Genomic DNA, 24,003 nt, shown 5'->3' with positions numbered 1-24,003 from the left:
TTTAAATCTTAGCTAGCCTTTTCGTAGCACTACACCTATGGATGGAGGGGCTCAGCTTCAGTACTGTTAGGTGGGAGAAGAAGTCGGAGCCCTACTGTTCTCCGCTGACACCCGATCAGATGAACTCGTGCCCCACTGTGTGTCTTCTAATACCACTGTGTTTGAGAGAAGGAAAAGCAAGATACTGCAATACAGATCCAGAGGCTGACAGAAGACAGAGCCTCATTAGTGCTAACCCTGAGTGAAGATTCCTCCCATGTGGCCTCTGTAGGAACCCACATGCATGAGAACTGGCTGTGTGTTCCGGTTCGGCAAAGCTGGAAGTCTCCTAACCAGTTGTCTTTGGTGCTCATAGGTGGAGTCTGGGGTGAAGGTATCTACACGGTTTGCCTAAAAACAATCTCTTGCATAGGCTGCTTTTCTGATTGCAGAGGACCTACCTCCTGCATGTGCTGTCTTGGTGACTTTAGGGGTTCCTGTACTCACTGAGGGATGCAGAATGAAATGAAAACCCTAGGAATTCTCACCAACTCCTTCCTCGGGACACAGTTTCCTTAGCCAGCCTGCCTTCTCCTCGGCTGTCAAAGGTGTCATATTTTTTTCCTGTACAACATGCAAGGTGTTTTAGCTGCATGGGTGGGAGGAACTGGGAAAAGTACCCTTCCTCTGTATGGAAGCGGAAATCTCCATCACAGTAGTTTTTATATGCTGCCTTTCATTTAGTTCAGACTATATTCATAATTTTTCTTTTTTAAATCTGTGACTTAAGTTTTATTTGTTATTGGGCATTACATTAGCCCAAGGAGTAGAGTATTTTTGTGCTGTTTTGTTCTTTTTTGTTTGTTTGTTTGTTTGTTTTCAAGGCAGGGTTTCTCTGTGTAGTTTTGGTGCCTGTACTGGATCCCGCTCTGTAGCCCAGGCTGGCCTCGAACTCACAGAGATCCACCTGACTCTGCCTCCCGAGTGCTGGGATTAAAGGCGTGCACCACCACTGCCCGGCACTGTTTTGTTCTTTTGCTTTAGGTTTTTCTAAACTTTTTCAAAGTTATTTACATTTGCTCTTTCAGACCAGGTGTCATGGTGAACACCTTTAATCTCAGCACTCAGGAAACAAAGGCAGGTAACATCTGGGAGTTCCAGGCCAGCCTGGTCTATATAACGAATGTCAGGCCAGTCAGGGCTACACAGTGAGTTTTGGGAGTCCTGTCTCAAAAATCTATATACTCTTCCCACTTTCATACGTGTGTAAAATGTGTGCATTACTCTCTCCTCCGGTCCTATCAACCCACTCTCGTCCCTACAGGTTCCTTTCCTTTCTATTCCTACATTCATGTCTTCTTGTTCTGTTTTGTGACCCACTGAATTTAATCAAGGCCATTTGTGTGGCCATGGGTTTGGAACTATCCAGTGCAGTTTGGCGGACTCATCAATGGCCACACAACTGGAGTAAATGAATTCCCCTCTCCTAGAATCTTTCACTAGCAGGGAGAGATAGGGCCCCACCAGCCCCTCCCCTCTCCATGAGAGATTGTTGACAGGCCCAGTCTTGTGCGTCTCAGTGCAAGTAGCCATTGCCACTGAGAGTTCAATATTGCAATAGCCGTGCAACACCCAAAGGATGGCAGTTAGCAGCCCTTTTCCCTATCTCCCAGCTCTTATCTCCTTCCTACCTCCTCCCTCTCAATGTTCCTGAATCTCAAAGGGAGTAGCATAAACATCTTGTTTAGGACTGAGCATCCAACAATCACTAATTCTCAGTACTATTAGAAGCCATGAGTCTGCATTCACTGTCATCCAGTTCGCGGAAAAGAGAGGCTTCACTCATTAAGACCGAGAGAGTAGCGTTTATGTAAGAGTATAAACACAGGTATTTGGAAGGCAGTGTGACACTGTGTCAGTTTAAATAAGCAACAGTAGTAAGTTCCCCACAGGGCCTGTGACTTCTCCAGCTCTATGTTTTGGGCTGAGTTTATAGCACCGTGAACAGGTTCCTTCCTGTAGATCAGGTTTCCGATCTAATCAGAGAGTAATCAGTTACACCTCTAACAGTAGTGCCACTGTTACATAGGTGAGCACATCTTGCCTGGCAAGTTGGTAGTGAAACTCTTGGGGTTCACAGCTGAGCGAGATCGTTGATGCATTCTTTCCCCCCAGTAGCCTCTAGCAATAGGAAAGCTAAACAATGGGGAAAATTTTTCCAACTCAGTCCCAGCTTGTGAATAAAAGCTTGTGAAACAAGAATTTGAATTCTTTCAACCAAGGTGTGTGTGTGTGTGTGTGTGTGTGAAAGAGAGAGAGAGAGAGAGAGAGAGAGAGAGAGAGAGAGAGAGAGATCTTAAACAATAAGATCTCATCATCTGGTTTTGTTGAGCAACTAAGAGGGATGACAAGATCCTGTATTATTTAGGGGGCTTCTGAGAGATCACTGAGCAACAATTCATATGGAGATATCCCATACCTAGTACTTGAAATCTTTTTTTTTATGTACTTCTAGTTGGTATATTTGGACAATTTCCATCAATGAAATCACTGATTTGTGAAGGCTAAAGTCTGCCGTTCTGCTTTCTAGCTATTCTTTCTGTTTTATCAATGACTCTGTTTTCTTTTCCCAATTTTCCTAGGGTTGCTTGAATATTTTTTCAGTCCCACAATGATTTATCTATAGTGTTTTGAGTGTATTTTTTTCTATAGAAATTCTTAGCCCTAAGTAGCAAATTCCAGGGTATGTGTTGGTGCAGTAAATGAAAAGAGTTGCCAATGTACATGTGCTTCTCAGACATTATTGTGAATGTGTAAGTATCCCTTTGCTTGTTTGCTTATTCAGTTGTTTTCCTGCTTCTTTTAACTTTCTTTTGTTTATTCCATGTGTCCTTTACATCTTGTATCTTGATCCCATTAATTTCCCTGTCCCTTTGCATCTACCCTCCACCCCTGTCCTGCCCCCAGTAACACAAAAACTAAGAGTAAAAAGGGGGGAGACAAAGGAAAAAACTAAAAATCTTGTCATGGAAGCTGCAGTGTGACACAGTGAGTCACTCAGTATACCTTTGTCCATATATCATTGCTTGCAAGTGTTCATTGCAGAGAGTCATTGGTCTGGTTTAAGAACTCTAGTTTCAGAACTGGAGAGATGGCTCAGAGGTTAAGAGCACTGGCTACTCTTCCAGAGGTCCTGAGTTCAATTCCCACCAACCACATGGTGGCTCACAACCATCTGTAATGAGATCTGGTGCCCTCGTCTGGCTTGCAGGCATACATGCAAGCAGAACTCTGGTTTCTACTACACTATCGATGTTGGTAGTCCTCACTAGGACTCTCCTTGTTTATCCTGTTGTTGCCCTGTGTTGTAGAGATCCTGTGGCTTTGGGTGTGCAGACTGGTCCCTTCATGTGCTGGATGGATGTTGGGATGGGCCAAGTCATAACCCTAGTTCTGGGCCTGGGCAGCTGCAGGGTCATTCCACTCTCCAGTTCTCCCTCGTCCTCACCACCAAGGTGGCCTCTCCAACATTGCCCAGGCTAATTCACCTTTTGTAGCAATGTTCGAGGAGTGGAACCAGTTCTCCTGCTTTCAAGCCCTCAGGGTCAGCTCTCCCACACTTACCACCATCAGGGCCAGCTCTATTGTGTTGCCCAGGTGATGTACAGGGGCCACTCTCCCAAGTGCTGCAGCTGATGAGGGACTGGGACAGCCCTCCCACTCTTACGGTTTCATGGCCAGCTCCTCCACCTGTCTCAGGCATTGATGGGGGGCCGTCATTTCTCCTCTGCCCATGCTGCCACATGTCAGATGAGTAATGGGGACAGCACTCCCTTGCTCACACCATTGGGGCTGGCTCATCCACATCTCCATCCACTGGGCAGCTCTGCTGTGCTGCCTAGCCGAGGTTTTTCCTGTTTCTTTATCTATTTGTTTTAAAACAGAATCTTTCTATATAGTTAAGGCTGGCCTCTGACCCAGAATACTCCTGTCCCAGTCTTCTGGATACTAATATCACATGTGTTCAATCATGCCTGTCATCTTAACAGGAGGAATTGTCACTGAGAGATGGTTCTTTTCCCGCTTACTGATGACCATACTGCTCAAATGAGACTCTGTTTTCATGGTACCAATATACTGAGGTGAATACCATCCTGTCAGCCTCTGGCAAGCCGTTTGTTTTTCTTGCCTCACCGGGTGTTTTATTTCCAATTTGAACTCAGAGGCCTTCCTTGTGACATCCTCCAGTTGAATTGTAACTGTCTAAAGTTAGATAGTGATGTTTTACACGCCAGAATAGTAAGAATCAAGTGCTTTCAGAGCTAACTGTGTGCTTTCAGAGCTAACTGTGCCCATCAGTTCAGATGGACTTGGAATGTCTCAGCAGCAGCAAATGGGTTGTGTGGGGTCTGGACTTCAGGCACGGCACCTCCAGCCTGGTCTATGAAATCACTGGAGCAGTTGTGAGAATGTGACAAAACACCGCTTTTCCTCTGTGTAGAAAAGAACCAATGTCACAGTTTCTTCATACGGGTGGGTTTCTTGATACCTGGAGAAATAAAATAAGGCCCAGTGTGCTGTGGTGTTGAGTAATTTTCCACCATCTGATTTTATGCTTCAGGGCACCCATCTGATGTATAGCCAGCCTCCCAGTGTGGTGGATTAAAACAAGATTCACAGTGTAGTTTGGCCAAAATTGTACAGTGTGCTCTGTGTTGATGGGAACTGTCTATAGTCCTGTTCTTTTGCGTCATTAGCTGAGAGCCCTGCTGTGGCCAGAGGTTCACGGAGAAAACAGCCCATGCAGGTGGCTAACAAAGGTGGTGCTGGCTTCTCTCTGTGACTGGGAACCTTGGCTCTTCGTCACATGAATTTCTCCATGTGCGCTTCAATTCAGAGCTCTTTGGTCCTCCCCTCCTCATGCACTCTCATGCCCAGAGAGCAAGAGAGAAGCTTCTAGAGCAATGGTTCTCAACCCCTTGGGGGGGTGTCAAATGATCCTTTCATAGGGGTCACCTAAGACCATAGGAAAAAACACAAATATTTACATTATGATTGATAACAGTAGCAAAATTACAGTTATGATGTAGCAAGGTAAATAATGTTATGGTTGGGGGCATCACCACAACATGAGGAACTGTCTTGAAAGGTCGAAGCATTAGTAAGGTTGAGAACCATGCACGGCTTTAGAGGGATGACTTGTGTTTTCTTCTGTTGGGTATGCAAGTCATCCAGTCCAGCCAAGACTTATGATGATAGACATCAGGCCTCTACAGAGAAGAATTAGAAAATAACTTTGGGAGTTCTTTAATCTTCTACAATATGAAATATTATATGACTCTTGAAATACGATAGATACTAGCCATACCCCCCCCCCCACACACACATTATGTTGAGCTTCAAAACTATTCCTGTAATCACCAACTCCCATCTCCTCATGCTAAATCCACCCTGCAGAGATATCCATTGCCTAAGAAGCTATCAACATAGACATTTTATCCATTTTTGAGCTTTATATAAATAAAATCACAGTGTACATTCTGTGTCTGTCTTCTTTAAATAACATTAAATATGTGAGGTTTGTCTATATAGTACTGTAGAGAAGTCCTTATTTTTTTTCGTAGCTTTAGAATATCTATTGTATAGACTAAATTCCGTTAAAGACTTAATGGAATGTATTTCCTTATACTGTTGTTGATCAATATTTGGAATGCTTTCAGTTTTGATTATTATGCATAATGTAACTATGAGTATGTTTCCAAACATATTTTAGTGGATTTTTCAAGATTTTCTTATTTATTTATGTGTATGTATCTATGTGTGTCTGTGTGTGTCTATGTGTGTGCCCTGACTGCAGCAGAAGTCACCAGAGGACATCAAATCCCCTGGAGCTTGAGTAACTAGTCATTGTGAGCCATCAACCTGGGACTTAGGACCTGAACTCCAGTCCTATGAAAGCAGCAAATGTCCTTAACTGCTGAGCCATCTCTGCAGCTCCTATGTTAGTGTCCTGTGTGGAGTTTTATACCTAGACATGTAACTGTTCTGCTTGGTCTAGTGGAAATAACTGTGAGTGAGATTTCCCAATGCACACCTCTGCCTCTGCCACTGCAGGACCTCATTAACACATCGTCATGAGGGCAGGAAGTCACGTGTTTAGAGGTTATAATTTCCTTGTCGACTGTGAAACTGATCACCTTTGCATATGTTTTTGGGCATTTGGATGAGCCCTTTTATAAAGTTCCTGTTCAATTGCAAATAAGTCAATTCTTCAATTTTTAACTTGAGTTTTCTTGAGTTTTTTTTCTAACTTAATCTTTGAGTTTCTTTGAAGTTGCAGTATTTTGCCAGATGTGTGTTATGAACAGAGATGACTATCTGATTGATTTATTTTTCTGTTTTCATATGGCTTGTTTTTGTGGACACAAAATCCTAATTCAAATATAGTAACATTTCCTTTTATTTTGTGTGCCTTCTTGTGGGGACTTTGCTCAGACCATGACTGTAGCCTCTGGTGCGGCCACCTTTAGCAACCTCCTTACCTTTCCTTTCACATGTCCATCTAAACTCCACCTGGAACTGACTTCCTGCATGATGTGTGATAGAGAGGTAAAAGTTACTTTCCCCCATGAACATCAATTGAGTCAGTACTTACTGCTTAATAACAACTATCCACACACTCTCTGCTGTCCTTCACAACCCCAGTTTCTGACTTGATTGTAAGCATCCACCTCCAATGATGACTCATAATTCATCACATCCACTGGTCATACTGTGTGCCTCCCCTGGATTTCTCTTCTCAGCATTTGAGTATGAGACATGAACAACCGGGACAGCTGAGTGTTTGTTTGTGTTGGGCCTGTGTTAACTGGGGCATTGTTCTTCCTGTTCTGCTTATTTTCAGTTTTCAACTCTTCATTGCTGGAGTGCAGAAGGCTTAGAGAAGTGCGCATATGGACGTCACACTCTGCAGTCTTTCTAGACTCACATTTTTGTTCTGAGAGCATTTCTGTACAATCCTTGGAAATTTGTACAAAGACAAATGTGTCAACTACAAATTATGATGGTTTTGTTTTTTCATTTTCAATATAATTTCCCTCTTAACGTAACTTGCTTATTGTCTTCTTTGGTTAGCTAAGGCTTCTGAAACAGAGCTGACTAGGAGGTGTGAGAGTAATCACCCTTCATTTTCCCAGAGCTTAGGAAGAAAGCATCTAATCTTTCACCATCAGGATGATTTGGGTGGATGGGGATGTAGTTCAGTGGTAGAGTGCTTGCCTAAGCTAGGTCCTGGATACGTGATTGGTACTGGAAGGAAAGGAGTGGGGGAGGGAGAGGGGGAGAGAGAGTAAGAAGAAAATAAAAAAGCAAGGAAGGAAGGAAGCAAGCAAGGAAGGAAAAAAGGAAGGAAGGAAGGGAGGGAGGGAGGAAGGAAGGAAAAAAGGAAGTCCATTCTTTTCTAGGCTCTTTACCCTTATAATTGTTATTTTTAAAATCTATGACAAATTGTTCCATTATTCTTCTCATCATGTGCCAAACCATTTTAACCCAGCTATAGAACCTAAGATGATCCAATCCTGTGAGGTGGGTTTACAAACAAGTAAAGGGATCTCCACATGCCAATCCCACCCCCACAGCCTATTTTAAGCCTTGTTTCGGATGTCAATTTCACTTTGAGTCACACAGCTCTTCAGATCTGGCGTGTGTGTGTGTGTGTGTGTGTGTGTGTGTGTGTGTGTGTGTGTGCCACCTAGTGGCCTGTTCTGTTAAGCCAAAAGTATGTTAGGATCCACCCTGCATTTCCAGATGAGTCCAAAGAGTAAACTGTAGATCATTATTTTGTTTATCATTTCTTTTTCTAATTTAATTATATATAAACATAAATATGTATACAGAGAAAGAATTTCATATGAGTACCGTATTCACATCATTTCCACCCCTCCCTCTTCCTCTATCAACTCCTCCTATGTACCCCTTAATTCCTCAAATTCAAGACCTCTTTGTTAATTATTATTGTCACACACACACACACACACACACACACACACACACACGCACGTATGTGTACTGGCTATGTTTTATGCCATCCTGACACAAGCGAGAATCATTTTGGTAGAGGGGACCTGAACTAAGAAAATACTTCTACCAGACTGGCCTGAGGGCAAACCTGTAGTGCATTTTCTACATTCACGATTGATGTAGGAGGGTCGAGCCTATTGTGAGTGACACCATCCCTGGAGTCCTGGGGTGCATAAGAAAGCAAGCTGAGGATGTCATGAGGAGTAAACCAGTAAGCAGCACTTCTCCATGGCGTCTGCATCAGTTCCTGCCTGCAGGCTGCTGCCCTGACTTTCCTGGATGATAAACTACAAACTGTAAGATTAAATTGATCCCCCCAAGTTGTTTGGTGCTTTATCACAATAGAAACCCTAACTAAGGCAGTGTGTAACCTGCTGAGTCTGTTCAGTGTTGCTCATATGTACACGTGTTTAGAGCTGACCACTTGGTGTTGGCCAACCTTTGATAGGGTCCTGCCCCTGGAGAAGACTGATCCTCCCCTCTTGCCAGCAGTTAATTGTCTGTAACCCTTTCTCTAGTGGCGATCCTCTTGAGACTTCCCCCTTTCGTGTTACTGTGTCTATGGGTGTTGTCCCTGCTCGGGTCTTGTTTAGACGACTATATTTGTTGAGGTACTATGGGAAAGAGTCCTTGTCATTTTGTGGAGGCACAGTCTCATGGCAGATTTCCACTGACCTTAATGATCTTTTCATCTTCTCATCCCCAATGTTCCCTGTGCTTTGGGCGTATGGGCTGTGCTGTAGATGCATCCCCCCCGGGTTGGGGACACCATGGTCATTTGTTCCCTGCACTTTGACCAGTTGTAGATATTTGTAATGATCTCCATCTGCTGCAAAAAGAAGCTTCTTTGATGAGGGAGAGCTACACTTCTCTGCAGTTATAAGGATAAGTAGTTCGAACGCAGGCAGCAATAGACTGATTTTAAAAAGTGGCAGTGGGAGGTGTTGAGAACCAGACCAATCTAAAGCTTTCTCAGAGGCCCCCATGAAAGAACAAAAGGAACCCACTGTGTCCTTGCTCAGGAGTGGACTTGGCAAGATCAGTCTGAAGATGAGGTGTGGGTCTCAAAGGAGTTAAAGATTTCTTCCTGGGAACTTGGCTTATTGCCCTAAAGAGACTGGAGTTATCAGCCCCAAGGCCTCTGTGTGCTTGGGATGTAATGCTTTGGGGATACCCTGTGTTCCCGTTGTGAAACATTGCTTGGTTAGCCTCCTACTGACTTTGTCCCATTCTAAGATAGCTCCTGTTGACTCTGCCACATTTCTCCCCTGGGAATAGCATATAAGGTGCTGTACTTCTTAATAAGCTTGCATGACCTAAGACACATTTTGCACAAGACCTCCATTTCCAAACTTTCCCCCTCTACCTCCTATCCTCTTTATCTTCTAATCTTCTCATCCTTTCTTTCTGGACCCTGTCACTGATGAAGGACTTCCTGGTCCCTGTCAACAGGTTCTCCTCCCACGTTCATAACTTCAGGTAAATGAGTTTAGCTATTAAATATTATATTGAGTAAGGTAACTCAGATCCAGAAAGATAAACTACACATGCTCTCTCTTTTGCAGATCTAAGCTCCAAATCTTTTGATATGAGTATACAATCTTTTTTTTTTTTTTTTTTTTTTTTGGTTTTTCGAGACAGGGTTTCTCTGTGTAGCTTTGCACCTCTCCTGGAACTCACTTGGTAGCCCAGGCTGGCCTCGAACTCACAGAGATCCGCCTGGCTCTGCCTCCCGAGTGCTGGGATTAAAGGCATGCGCCACCACCGCCCGGCGAGTATACAATCTTGAGTAACCACAGAAAGCAGGAAAGTAAAAAGTGACAATAAGGGAGGGAGGGAGCTCTAGAAATGGGGATAGTAGGACACACATGTGCCAAAAACGTGGAGCTTTAACTAGGGAAGGGGGAGGAGAGCAATATAGAAGGAGAAGGAGGAGAGAGGGAAGACATAGGAAAACATTAATTTATGTTTACTTACACACACACACACACACACACACACACACACACACACACACACACACAACTATTTCAGTTGGGATGATATGACCCCAAGAACCATAGACTCTGTAACAAAAATGTCTAATTACCTGATTGTTTCCCAATATTAGGTTGTTCATGTAGATCTCATCCATTTCTCTGTCATTGGTCGATCCCTGTGTCTTTCTTAGGGTCCTGTTTTCTAGGTAGCCTCCCTGGAGTTGTGAGTAGCAGTCTAGTCATCTTAGTTTTACATCTAGTATCCTCCTATGAGTGAGTACATACCATATTTGTCCTTCTGAGTTTGGGTTACCTCACTCAGGATGAATTTTTTCTAGATCCATCCATTTGCCTGCAAACCTCATGATATCATTGTTTTTCTCTGTTGAGTAGTATTCCATTGACCCATCCCGCGGGCCAGGTTATTTGATGAGACCCAAGGAGGCACCTCCTGAAAGATCAATGGGGGCGAGAGAGAAAGGAGACCAGGCGCATAAAGGAAGACAAAGTCAGTCTGAGTCACGTCAAGGTCTCGTTTATTGCAAGGGGAGTCAGGCTTATATATGCTAGGGGCTAGGAGAAGTAGATAGGGGTATGGAAAGTTACTAGGAGGAAGTTAGGGTAAGGTAGGGTTCAGGAAAAGGTCTCTTTGTTCCAGGGCCTGGTCAACGGACCATACAGCAAACCATTATGTTTCAAGGAGTTGATCAAAAGGTACATACTGTGGTCTTGTTGAAAAATGGTTGCATTGAAACTGTTAACAGAAGGTTAGGTACACAGCTTTTTCCCATGAGAATCAGTTAGGCTACTTGGCTCCTGACATTCCATTGTTTATATATGTACCACATTTTATTTATCCATTCTTCAGTTGAAGGGCATCTAGGTTGTTTCCATGTTCTGGCTATTACAAACAATGCTGCTATGAACACAGCTGAGCAAGTGCCCTTGTAGTATGATTGAGCATTCCTTGGGTATATGCCCAAGAGTGGTATAGCTGGGTCTTGGGGGAGATTGATTCCCAATTTTCTAAGAAAGCACCATATTGATCTCCAAAGTGGCTGTACAAGCTTGCATTCCCACCAGCAGTGGAGGAGAGTTCCCCTAGCTCCACATACTCTCCAGCGTAAGCTATCTTCAGTGTTTTTGATCTTAGCCATTCTGACAGGTGTAAGGTAGTATCTGAGAGTCGTTTTGATTTGCATTTCCCTGATGATTAGGGATGTTGAGCAATTCCTTAAATGTCTTTCATCCATTTGAGCTTCCTCTGTTGAGAATTCTCTGTTTAGTTCTATAGCCCATTTCTTAATTGGACTGTTGGACATTTTGATGTCTAATTTCTTGAGTTCTTTATATATTCTGGATATCAGCCCTCTGTCAGATGCGGGGTTGGTGAAGATCTTTTCCCATTCTGTAGGCGTTGCTTTGTCTTGTTGACTGTGTCCTTCAGCAAAAGTATTTCTAAGAAGAAAGTGATTGTATTAAAATACAAAACAGAGATTGGAGAGATGGCCCCGTAGTTAACAGTACTTGTTCTTACAGAGAACCTGGGTTCCATTTCCAAATGGATGCCTCACACTTGTTTATAATTCCAGTTCCAGGGGCTCTGATGCTCTCTTCTGACTTCTGTGGACACAAGACACACATGTGGTACACATGCATATGTGCAGTCAGAACACTGGTATACATAAAATAAAATAAGACATCTTTAAAAGTTAAAAGAACTTAATGATGCACCTAAAAGAAAATAAACAACAAACAAGGATAAGCTAGTCCCGGAAGCAACAGATGGAAAGAATAATAAATACCATGACAGAAATTCATGAAATAGAGAAACAAGATAACAGAAATTCATAAACTAGAGACTAAAAGGACAATACAAACAATTGGTGGAAACAAAAGTTGGTTCTTTGAAAAACAAACATGACCTTAGCCATTAGCAAGCTGAGCAAGAGGAAGGAGGACACAAGTTACTCAAGTTAGAGGTGAAAAGTGCGAGACGTTACAACTGATACCAGAAAAATCCAGAGGACCATTAGGGAACATTTTTATTTGCCCAAACTTGAAAATATAGAAAAATGGAAAAATTCTTAGACACATATTTACCAAAATTAAGTCAAAAGTATATAAACAATTTAAGTAGATTGGTAACAAGTAATAAGATTGAAGCAATAATAAAATATCTCAACAAAACAAAGTCCAAAGCCAGATGTATTCTTTGCCAAATTCTACCAAACCCACCACAAGAAATGCCAACACCAATTATCCTCAAAACTGTCCACAAAAGAGGAGAGAGGGAAACACAACCACACTCAGACTGATCGTGTGAAGCTGGATTACCCTGATTCCAGAACAAGACGAAGACTCAACAAAAAAGGAAATTATAAACCAATTTACCCAGTGACCATGGGGGCACACACACACACACACACACACACACACACACACACACACACACACACACCACACACCTGCTAAAATACTAGCAAACAGAAGTCAATGTTACATTAAAATTTAAGACCACAGCCACTTTGGTTTTCCTGATGGTTTTCACAGATAGCTCAACATATGCTATTTAGTGAATGAATATTATACATCATGTAAATATACTTACGAAAAAAAATCACAGGACCATATCTATAGATGCAAAAAAAGACCCTTAACAAAATTCAATATTCCTTCCTGGAAAAAAAGTCTAAAGACAGTAGGAAAATAAGGACTATACTGCAGTATAATTAAAGCTCTATCTGACAAAGCTATAGTTGATAGTATGTTAAATGGCGAGTAACTGAAAGCATTCCCTCTAAAATTAGGAATGGGAAAGGGGTGTTCATTCTCTCCAATCTTACTCAATACAATGCTTCAAGATTTAGCTTTAACAATAGGGAAAGAGAAATGAAAGGGTGATTAGAAGAAAAAGAAGAAACCAAATTATTCCTATCTGCAGCCAACATGACCCTGTGTTTAAAATGCCCCACAGACGCCACACAAAACTGAGAACCGACAAACGCCAAGTATCAGAATACAAAATCAGTAACTGTCCTACACACCAACAATTAGTACCCTGAGAAAGAATTCAGGAAAACACCCCCATCCACAATAACTCCAAAAATAATATACTCAAGAATAAACCAATAAATATATTCTATGCAGTTATGTGTTCTACACAGTTACATGTTGGAAGTTCAGAAATTGCTTTTTCATTTTACAGGAGGTTAGAATGAAGAGATTGCCTTGAGTCATAGAAGAGACTTTGGACTTTTAAACCATGCTGAAACTATGAAATCTACGGGGACTTTAAAAGTTGAGCTTAATGAATTTTCTGTTATGATATGGCCACAAGCTACATGTTGTGTGGTGGTTGGAGTGTGATGGCCTCCACATCAGCTCAGATGTTTGAATACTTGGTTCCTAGTTGCTGGCTCTGTTTGGGGAAGTTCAGGTGGTACAGCCTTGCTGGAGGAAGCACGCCATGGGAGGAGGTCTTGGTGATGCTATAGCCTCACCCTACTTTCCAGTCTGAGCTCTCTGATTCCTGCGTGCAGTTGAAGATTCGAGTTCTCAGATTCCTGCTGAGGCCACCATGCTTGTCCCTTGTCCTCTGGAACCATAAGCCCCCACAAAATATGTCTTCCTTAAGTTGCCTTTGGTCAGGGTGTTTTATCACAGCAACAGAAGAGTAACTCATACAGGGTGATAGCACATAGACAGAGGCTAGAAAATAATAGAAGGCTCAGAGACACACCAAAGTGCTATATGCTTACAGAGGTGTCAAAAGCATAGACTGAAGAAAAGAGTATTGTTGAAGGATGAAATCAGGGAGGGGTATGAATGGGGGAGAATGGTGGAGAATATCAAATGTGAGCAATGGCTTTGACTCCATAGCTCCCAAACGAAATGGACCTAAGACTTTAATATCAGGCATGGAACTTTAAAACCGATAGGGGAAAACACTTCACAATGGAGTTTTATTCAGCCATAAAGAGGAATGAAACTGTGTTATTTTCAGAAAAGTTAATGGAGCTGGAGCTCGTCATGTTAACTAAAAGGCAAATACTATATGCTCTTTGTCAAATGTAGAATCTAGATTTACATGTAAAATATATGACATGAAAATAGAAAAAAAAGACCATGAAAGGATATATAGGAGTCTAAATGAGGGAATTTGTGATAAAGAGAGAGGATATTGTACAGAAGAAAGAAAATATTGCATGTTTTTTCTCAAATACACATATATGATATAAAAGAAGGAGATTGAGAATGTAAGAGGGGGTCTGTCTTAGGGTTTCTATTGCTGCGACAAAACATCACGACCAAAAAGCAAGTTGGGGAGCAAAGGGTTTATTTGGGTTACACTTCAGCATTGCTGTTCATCACTGAAGGAAGTCAGGACAGGAACTCAAACAGGGCAGGATCCCAGGGGCAGGGGCTGATGTAGAGGCCATGGAGGGGAGCTGCTTACTGGCTTACCTCTCCTGGCTTGTTCAGCCTGCTTTCTTGTAGAACTCAGGCCAACATCCCAGGGATGGCACCACCCACCATAGGCTGGGCCCTCCCACATTGATCACTAAATGAGAAAATCTCTAGATCTTACAGAGGCATTTCCTCAACTAAGGATCCTCCCTCTCTGATAACTCTAGCTTGTGTCCAGCTGACTGAAAACCAGCCAGTACAGGGACCAAAGAGTGGGGAAAGAATGAGGAAAATAGGGAGAAGAACAATATAAGCAAGTTATATCGGTGTATATGAAATATCATAATGAAACCCATTATGTTGCATACTAAGAATTTAAAAATATCTTCAGTTAGTGCCTTAATTGGGTTTTCTATTGCTGAGATAATGCTCTATAGCCAGAAACAACCTAAAGAGTAAGGTTTTATTTAATCTTAAAACTCTCTGGTCACACTGCATCACTAACAGAATTCAGGGCAGGTACTCAAGGCAGGAACCTGGAGGCAGGAACTGAAGTAAAGCCCAAGGGGGAATCATGCTTGCTGGCTTGCTCCTCAGAGCTTGCTCCGCATAATTTCTTACACAACTCATGATCATCTCTCCAGAGAGCATAGCACACAGTGGGCTAAACCCTTCCACATCAATCATCAATCAATCTTTCTTGTTTGTTCGGCAAGTGGTTTAACTAATGAGCAACCTCCCTGGCCCAATGCCTTTTTCCCCAAAGGAAAACTAGCCATAAAATAACTAAGCCAAACTCTCTAACAGAAAGAAAATGGATGAAAATAATATATTTTTCCCGGTAAATTTTCTCAATTATCTGTGACAATTGAAGAAAAATATTAATACTTCCTTATGTGATTCTAAATGTATGCAAAAAAAAACCCAAAAATTTTGTGGGACAAAGTCTTGCTATGTTGCCCAGGCCAACTTCAAACTCCTGGGCCTTCCGCTCCAGTCCCCTCTGCTTCAGCCTCGTGCCACCGTGGCAGCTTGTAGAGAAAATATCTTTTTTCTTTTTTGTAATAATTTTATTTGAAAATTTATTTTCATGGAATGTTTTGATCATATGATTTCCTCTTCCCCAACTTCTCCCAGATCCTCCCACCTTCCTCCTCTACTAACTTCACATTATCTCTCTCTCAAACAAAACAACCCCCAAGCCCAAAATTCAAACAAACCAACAAAAAGGGAATGTCAAAAAATACCAAAGCAAAACAAATATCATACATGTGTAGGGGTGCACACACACACCAACCAACCAAACAAACAAACAAAACCAACAATGGCAACTAAAACCAACAAAAACGTGGAGTCCATTTTGTGGTAGCCACTTACTACTGAGCATGAGGCCTGTCCTGGAGTGTGGTTGATACATTCAGTCACACTGCACTGGAGAAAACTGATTTCCCTTTCCCAGCAGGTATCTGTTGGAAATAACTTACTGGTTAGAGGTGGGGCTTTGTGTTCACTCCCCTCCCCAGTGCTGGGATTTTGTCTGGTTTGAACGTGTGCAGGTCTTGCGCATTCTGCCACAGTCCGCTTGGAGTCATTCTGTTGTGCCTAGAAGAGGCTCTTTCCTTAGAGTTGCTACCGCCTTACAATCCTACAATCTTTCCATCTCCTATTCCACAAAGATCCCTGAGCCTTGAAGGGAGAGGTTTGATTAAGACATTCCAATTAGGGTTCAGTGCTCCAGAGTCCCTTATTCTCTGAACATTGTCCAGTTGTGGGTCTCTATGTTAATTACCACCTACTAACCTACTGGAAGAAGAAACTTCTCTCATGCGGGTAAAATAATGGTCTGATCTATGGGTACAAGAATACGTCATTAGTACTCATTTTATTGCTATGTTCCTCTATCAGAATAATAGTAGGCTTTCCCTTAGGGCCTATGACCTATCTAATCTCAAATTCATGGCCACTTTAGCAGTGTCAGGTGAGGGCTTCATCTCGTGGAGTGGGCCTTAAATCCTATCAAAGAGTGGACAGTTACTCCCATAACATTTGTTCCACCTTTGCCCTAGTGTGTCTTGTGGGCAACAGTTAGAGAAAATTTTCTTAAATAGAAAACTCTATAATAAATGACAGTTGACTACAGAGCAGGCAGCTGCAGCATCAAAAGGGTATATGGGAAGCTTCCACACCCCTTGAATTTCTCTTTGAGCACAAGGTTGCTCTAAAAAATAAAGTCCAGCTTTGGTGGATGGGAAATGGCTCAGTGGGTAAGAGTACTTGCTGAACAAGCATGGGGATCTAAGTTTGGATCCCCAACACCTCCTAGAAAGTGACAGGCAGGATACTTGATGTCTTCTGCTGGCCTCTATAAATCCTTCAATTAGCACTTATACCTGCACACAGACATGCACATATACCACGTACAATGTTACACATACACACAAAACAAACACGTGCGCGCGCGCGCACGCGCACACACACACACACACACACACACACACACACACACACACACACACACTAAAAGGTCCATGTTTTCAAAAAAAAAAAAAGAATGCATTTTCTCAATCCTCACCCACACACCACCTATTAGAAACCATGTTGAATACACTAGTCAGAATACCATATCTGGCCCAACTACTATTAGAACTAATACTATTAAGCCAATAATTGGCCAATTTTGGTTGTCCTTTCTTTTTTAAATGCACCCACGGCATCAGCACAGACCAAGAAATTCTACTGTCTGGGTAGTTACTATCTCTCAAAATGTCCTCAATGCCTGAGTACTGAGCAATACAAGCATAACTTTCAACCGTTCACTGTCTCTCTTCATCTTGATTATGAATACCTCACCTGTCACCAGTGACAAGATCCAGTTCGCAATCCTAGTCTTACAATCTGCCTATCAGGATCATTACTGAACCAATAAAAATATATCAGTGGTCTTTGCCAGGGCTGGACCCTGAATGCTACAACAATGTGGGCATGGTGATGCCAGCTGCTGTGTGATTGGATATAAAATCTTCACCACAGGAAGAATTTTATCTCTGATGCTGTAAAACATGTCAAAAGCCCATAACTGGGGAGATCATAGGCCCAACAGAAGAACCCACTTCTGTTACTTTGTTGAAACATCATGCTGTCAAACTGCATTCTACATATTTATGTTTACACCCATAGATTTGCACTGATTTCATCTTTGGTTGGAGAAGCTTCTTTCTGCAGTGGGTAGTAGTCAATGCAGAGATTTAAAACTGGCCAAAGTTGAGCACTGAGTATAAATAACTCCTAAATTCCCCCAAGTGTTCAGCTACGAATGGGTCATCTACAGGAACCTCCCACCATCCAAGGCTCAAGGAACTTTGCAGAAAGAGGGTGGCAGAATAATGTAAGAGCTGGCAAATGTGGAGGAGAATCGTGAAATGCTTGATGCTGTTCATGAGACAGCTGCTGTGTGCATCAACTTATATCAGGTTTGGTTACCTGCACAAAATCAGACCAATCAAAATTCTAGTGTGGATGGGGGAGGGGCTTCCTAGCCTCACCTTATCAGATGAGCTATTGGCAGTTGATGGCTGCTGAAAAGGAAAGGGTCAGGTCACTCTCCTTTGGGAATACGGCAACTGGTAAGTTTCTCACACCCCAAATGGATGGTTACACACCTATGTATATATGGGCAGGGTTAATTGGACTCAGCATTATCAATAACAGAAACAAAACATAAAACAAGACACAAAGTTGAGAGGGATATGGATGGTGTGCACTATGGGAACTTGAAGGGAGGTAGGAGTGGAAGGATATGATCAATATACATTTTGTAAATGAATGGAACTTATAGCATATTGTTAAAACTGTACCTCCCAGAATCATTTCTAAACCAAGGGTCTGAAAGACTGTGTGCCCAAGAGAAGACCCTGGAGTGGTATTTTCTAGGAGAATAACTTTAGGAGAAACAGGATTGTAGAGAGGAAGATAGGCAGAAAACCAGATGAGGCTGAGCAAGGCAAAATCTCTGGCAAAGACACAGAGTCAAATCAAGTGGATTCCACAGTCAGACCCCTCGAAATCCCCCACCCCCCATCATTGACTCTGGTGCTTATGAGTTCACTTTGGCATCAGGGAGCATTAGAATCCTACACCCTTAATATATGATCTCCCTCTCTGGCTATCTGATCAGGTGCTCATCCCCACCCTTGCCCCAAGTGATGTCTGCTCCACCTGGCCTCCTGTTGTCTGAAATCCTGTTAGATAAGTAACAAAAGCTATTGGGGTCCAGCCCCTCGATAGCCTTCGCCCAGAGTTCCAGAAGAGACACTATCAGTGGTGGATTAATCTGAGGGATACGCTAATAAATCTACACACACGAAATTCTTTAGTCCATACACTTTATGTTTCTGAGTCAATTCTCTCTCTACACAGCTTCTTTTCTGCTCTCATAAATGGTTCCTTTATTGCCTGATACTATCTACCTCTTTCTGCTGTTCCCTGTAAGTGCTATCTTAATTCCTTCATCTCAGTTCTGCCCCATCTTGGTCTTTCTCATCTCGTTTTTACCCACCTAGTTCTTCCCCATCTGGCTGTTCCTCATCTTCCATCTCATTCTTCTAGTTCTCTCTTCTAGTCCTCCAATCTAGTTCTCCTCCAGTTTAGTTCTCTTCCAATCTCTTCTTTCAAGTCTCTGAGGTTTACAGTCATATACCCATGCAATAGTAATGCTCTGGCTAAGGCAAGGTCACTGGGCTTGAATTCTCTCAGGGTCAAAAGAAGGGGTAATAAAAGCCACTCAAAAGAACAGTTACTGCCAGCCATCATCTGCAACCCAAAAGGGAAGTGACTAATGTGGAATAGAATCAACTGAGGGCTGAATTTGGTTGATTTCTGAGCAAGGGGGATTTTATGTGCTCAAATATGTTCTTAGAAATGGTTAAAGTGTTAGGAGTCTATCAGTGACGAGTGAAAATAAAACTGCCTTATTTTCCTTTGGCCCTTTATTTTCTTATCTGTCCAAGCTATCTTGGCTCCTGTGGTTTTCTGGCAGGGCAAGGGAGTGCACTCGTGACTGGGCAGCCTGAGTTAGCTTGATGTACCTGTAAGTAGAAACCCTTTAGTTGTGAGTTAATAGTTAAAGGTGGATCTAAAACTAGAGATGAGCTTTGGAAAGGGAAAATGTTAAGCTTAATTATCACATCTGCCAGGCCTTCTCAAACAGATAGTCTGGATGCTTAAGTCTGTCCTTAGAGAGTACAGAGGTATCTCTGATAAGACACTTTCATCCATCCGGGGATGGTCCCGGCCGGATGCTGCTAATGATGATAGTTGTAGGGAGGCTTGAACTGGGGTTCTGGCTGTGTATAGCTGGCATCACAGAAGGTCATCTAACTATTCCATTGTAGAGGGGAAATGGTGCCCAATAAATGAGCAACATGCGGTTCTTAGAAAAGGAATTAAATAAAAAAGCTATGATAGCATGCAAGAAATTTCACTGCAGGAAAATGGCTAATATTCAAGAGCCAATATCACCAACGCTCCCTGAACCTCAGCTTGACCTCTGGGAGGCTCTTGGCTTCTTCCAGGTGTTAGCTCGTCATAAACAGCTGAAATCCTACTTCATAGTATTTTTTTCAGCTTGCAGCAGATAAGTTAGCCAGGATTCCCCTTGCTCCTGAGTTTCATCTTGCCAATTTTCTTTTTGTTAATTTTTATGAACTCTCTCTCTCTCTCTCTCTCTCTCTCTCTCTCTCTCTCTCTCTCTCTCTCTCTCTCTCTCTCTGTGTGTGTGTGTGTGTGTGTGGTGTGTGTGTGTGTGTGTGTGTGTGTGTGTGTGTAAGTTCATACATGAGCCATGGCATGTGTGTTCCAGTTATAGTACAACTGGTAGAAGTTGTTTTTTTTCCATCCACTTTGTGGATTCTAGGAATCGAACTCAGGTCCTCAGTGTTGGCAGCAGGTACCTTTACCTTTGAAGCCATCTTCTCACCAGCCCCTGATTTTCTATCCTTACCTTATCCTTGATTATGGGTTCCAACATTTCCTATTGTATTCTGAGTTGAGCCCAATATTTCTTACTGCAAAATCCGTACAGCATGTGAACTCTTTTATATAACATTTGGAGGGCAAGTTACACTTCACAGCTGTCCCATGTGGATACACATTTGCCTGTCCCATGAACATAGTAGACACAGCAGCCTGGAGGGAGATATCTGAAGAAGCTGTCAGGTGTCTTCTGTGAGAGGCAAAAGAAAGTCAGAGGAGAAACCCAGTAACGTCCACAGAGCCCCAAGGGACCAGGAGGTGAGTCAACAGTGTTGGCATCATCCAGCTGCTGGGCCTATCCACAGGGGTGTGTCAAGCCTGCAGCTCCATCCTTCAATACCTCATCCCAAACTTATCTGAAGTCCCAGATAGCAGACAGATTATCTCCCTACATATTCCTTGATGCCTAGTAGTGTAAATTACCACACCAAACACTACTAGTCTAAAAAAATGTATCAATAAGATGACTGCTAGTGATATTCTGCTATACTCATAGATCATCATTATCAGAGAACCTTCCTTCTGCAGCCAACAGGAACAGATAGAGACCCACAGCCAGACACTTTATGCAGAGAGAGTCCTTGGAATGCTCAGCTCTAGATGGGATGTCTAACCAAATCCCTCTCATCAGAGCTCACGGAATCCTATGGAAGAGGAGGCAGAGAGAGTCTAAGAGCCAGAGGGGCAGGAGAATAAGTCCCTCTGATTCAACTCATCAAGGTTCTTATGAACTCACAGAGACTGAAGCAGCAAGCACCGGGTCCTCTGTGTGTAAATTATAGCTTTCAGCTTAGTAGTATTTTTATGGGACGCCTGAGCGTGTGAAGAAGTGGGTCCCTGGTTCTCGGGTCTGCTCTTGGGGACTCCTTTCCTTCTGTGAGGTTGCCTTGTCTAGCCTTGATGTGACAGTTTTTGTTTTATCATATTATATTTATTTTGTCATGTTCTTTTCAAATGAGAGCCAGAAAAGGAGTGGATCTGGAGGGGAAGGGATGCAAGGAGTAACTGGGAGGACAGGAAACTGTAATCAGGATATATTGTATGATAAAAGAATCTGTTTTCAATAAAAGAAAATAGATAGATAGATAGATAGATAGATAGATAGATAGATAGATAGATAGATAGATAGATACCGCATGGTGCCGAAGGGATGGGGAAATGCTTTATCCCAGAAACATCCATGTGCAAAGCTTGGCTCTCTGTTTTAACATCTCTACTGTGAGAAGGAAGTCAGCCCAAATGTAGGTCAAGAAGGTGGACTCTGAGTGCATCACTTAAGCTGGGTATGAGCTGATAGCTAATGTTTTATTACAGAATTTTTAGAGAACTGTCCCAAAGCTGTCTGCTCATCTAATCACTACTCATGCCCACAGATAATCCCTTAGATTTATCCCTATGAATAAACTCCCAACTTCCATAGTTTGAAGTGCCTACATTTAAAATTGTTTTTCATGTAATCTGTTAGTGCCAGGAGCTGAGATGACTTCTTAACTTATTTAATCCCCCCTCAGAAGCCCAAGAGAGTATTATCACCCACTTGAGAGAAAGGAGGTCAGAGGCTTACTGAAGAAGGCTTAGGGGGAGTGTAGGTATAATGGGGTCATCCTTGGAAAAGCTCTGCCTGAAAGGTCCTTGACTCCTTCTATGCATCCACATCTTTGCCTCTGTCCTTGACTGGACTTCCTCCTGGTCTCAGCTCTGCATCCACTTGAGTCCTGTCTGACACCAGTCCTGTCCCTCAGAGCCCTTCGGTAGGTTTCCCAGAGCATGACTGTTACCCTGGAAAGTGAGCAACGGTGGCTGACACGATTCACAGGTCCTATCTCCCTTGCCGGTTCCTGCTGACAAGGGAAAGGGTTTTAAGCATTCTCTTTGCCTACTCCCTAGACTGTGTGGTTAGGAAGCCTGAAATATAGACTCACAGCTGGAATAAATCTCTAATGCTCATTATCTGGGTATTAAGAGACAATCACACTGATTTTCAGATTTAGAACGTTTATGTACAAGGCCTGGAGAGATGGTTCAGAGGTTGAGAGCACTGACTACTCTTCCAGAGGTCCTGAGTTCAACTCCCAGCAACCACATGGTGGCTCACAACCATCTGTAATGAGATATGGTGCCTCGTCTGGCCTGCAGACATACACGCAAGCAGAACACTGTATACATAATAAATAAATAAATCTTTTTTTTTTTAAGAATGTTTATGTGTGATGTGGAGCATTGCGTTGTTGAAAGATGTCCTTAGGGGTCCAAAGATACTTAAAAAAGCTAAAAGAAACATTTTCTATCATAAATAGTGTCATTATTATAAGTAAAAAACAGCATCTCCACGGCTAGAATGCTTTGATACTCGTCTTTTTGTCTCCTTGTGAAGGCATCCAGTTGTATAATTGCCTTTCTGTTCTACAGACACCCACAAGCAGCGCTCCATTGGAGTCAACTGTGGTCTGGCCTGTGGAGATTCTCAGGAAAGATCCAATGAGAAGCCTGCAAAGCTCCTCATTTAATCCCTGCAAACACTTCTGAAGTGCAATTACTATCTACAAGATGCTCAAGAACCTCTTCGGAGATGCCTGTTGCTTGGAAGCCAGGAGGGACCGGACCAGAGTTCCTGACCCCTCAGCTCCCTGGCTGTCTGGAGCTATTTGCCTCACCCTGCCCGCTTCGCTAGGGGCTCTGGGTCCTTAGCTCCCTCCACATACCACATTCTCTTCCTGCACTGGGTTACTGTGACAGGATCTACAGCCCTGGAAATTCCTCTCCTAAAGTTGCTATAGAAACGCCCAGTGTGGGTGTGTGGAGGAAGGGGTGTGATTCCTCCCAGCTGAGGCACGGAGCTCTGCGCAGCTTGTGGCGGCACAGATTCAGGCCCCTAGCGGTTTTCACCCAACCTGAGCCGCCCCAGAGTGTGGGGGAGGAAGACACGCTACTCCCTTTCTGTGTACCTTGAAAAGAGGAAGCCCTCTGATACGATTGATTCGATTTTATCTGGGGAAAAGCAAAGGGCTTGCTGAGCCCGGCCACTTCAGGGACAGTGACACGGGGCCGGAGTGGCCAGCAAGCACTCAGAGTGTCAAAGATCAGCAACAGTCAAAGATGAACACAGCACACTTCTCAATTGGATAGCAACACCACTCACCATATTGGCAGGATGCAGGTTAGGACAGTAGTCAGCCCTATAGCCAGCCGAAAGTACTGGGTGAGCTTCCGGATCCACAGCGCCCCCTGGTGATCAGGGGTCAGAACAGTCAGACGGAATGAGGGATTTAATCTTCCATGTTGACAAACGACTGGATTTTCACAGGGTTGCCTGTGAAGTTGTCTCTTCTCACACAGTTCTTAAAATAAATCTTGTTGAAGGGAGTGTTTCACATGGGGAGAAGTGACAGATATATCCTGCTCTGCATAAGATGACTAATATCCGCACATGTTCACAAGCACAAGCTGGAGAATGTCAGAGACACTCAGGCCTTGGAGACTCTGGGCCTCTTGGCCCATGTGGAGAACGGGAAGTGAGAAAACAGAT

At 43.0% G+C, this 24,003-nt stretch overlaps 1 long non-coding RNA gene across 1 annotated transcript; it reads right to left on the bottom strand.

The window, feature by feature from the left end:
• Positions 1–10,556: 10,556 nt before the first annotated feature.
• Positions 10,557–23,781, bottom strand: LOC128094610 (uncharacterized). The gene is made up of 2 exons (XR_008213018.1): positions 23,617–23,781; positions 10,557–11,495 (listed from the first exon to the last, which is right to left on the bottom strand). It is a non-coding gene; the product is annotated as an uncharacterized LOC128094610 (long non-coding RNA).
• Positions 23,782–24,003: the final 222 nt, after the last annotated feature.

This window comes from Peromyscus californicus, unplaced genomic scaffold (assembly GCF_007827085.1).
Source record: "Peromyscus californicus insignis strain IS unplaced genomic scaffold, ASM782708v3 Scaffold_4__1_contigs__length_199733344, whole genome shotgun sequence".
Lineage (NCBI taxonomy): Eukaryota > Metazoa > Chordata > Mammalia > Rodentia > Cricetidae > Peromyscus > Peromyscus californicus.
This window is presented reverse-complemented; position numbering and strand designations above follow the sequence as displayed.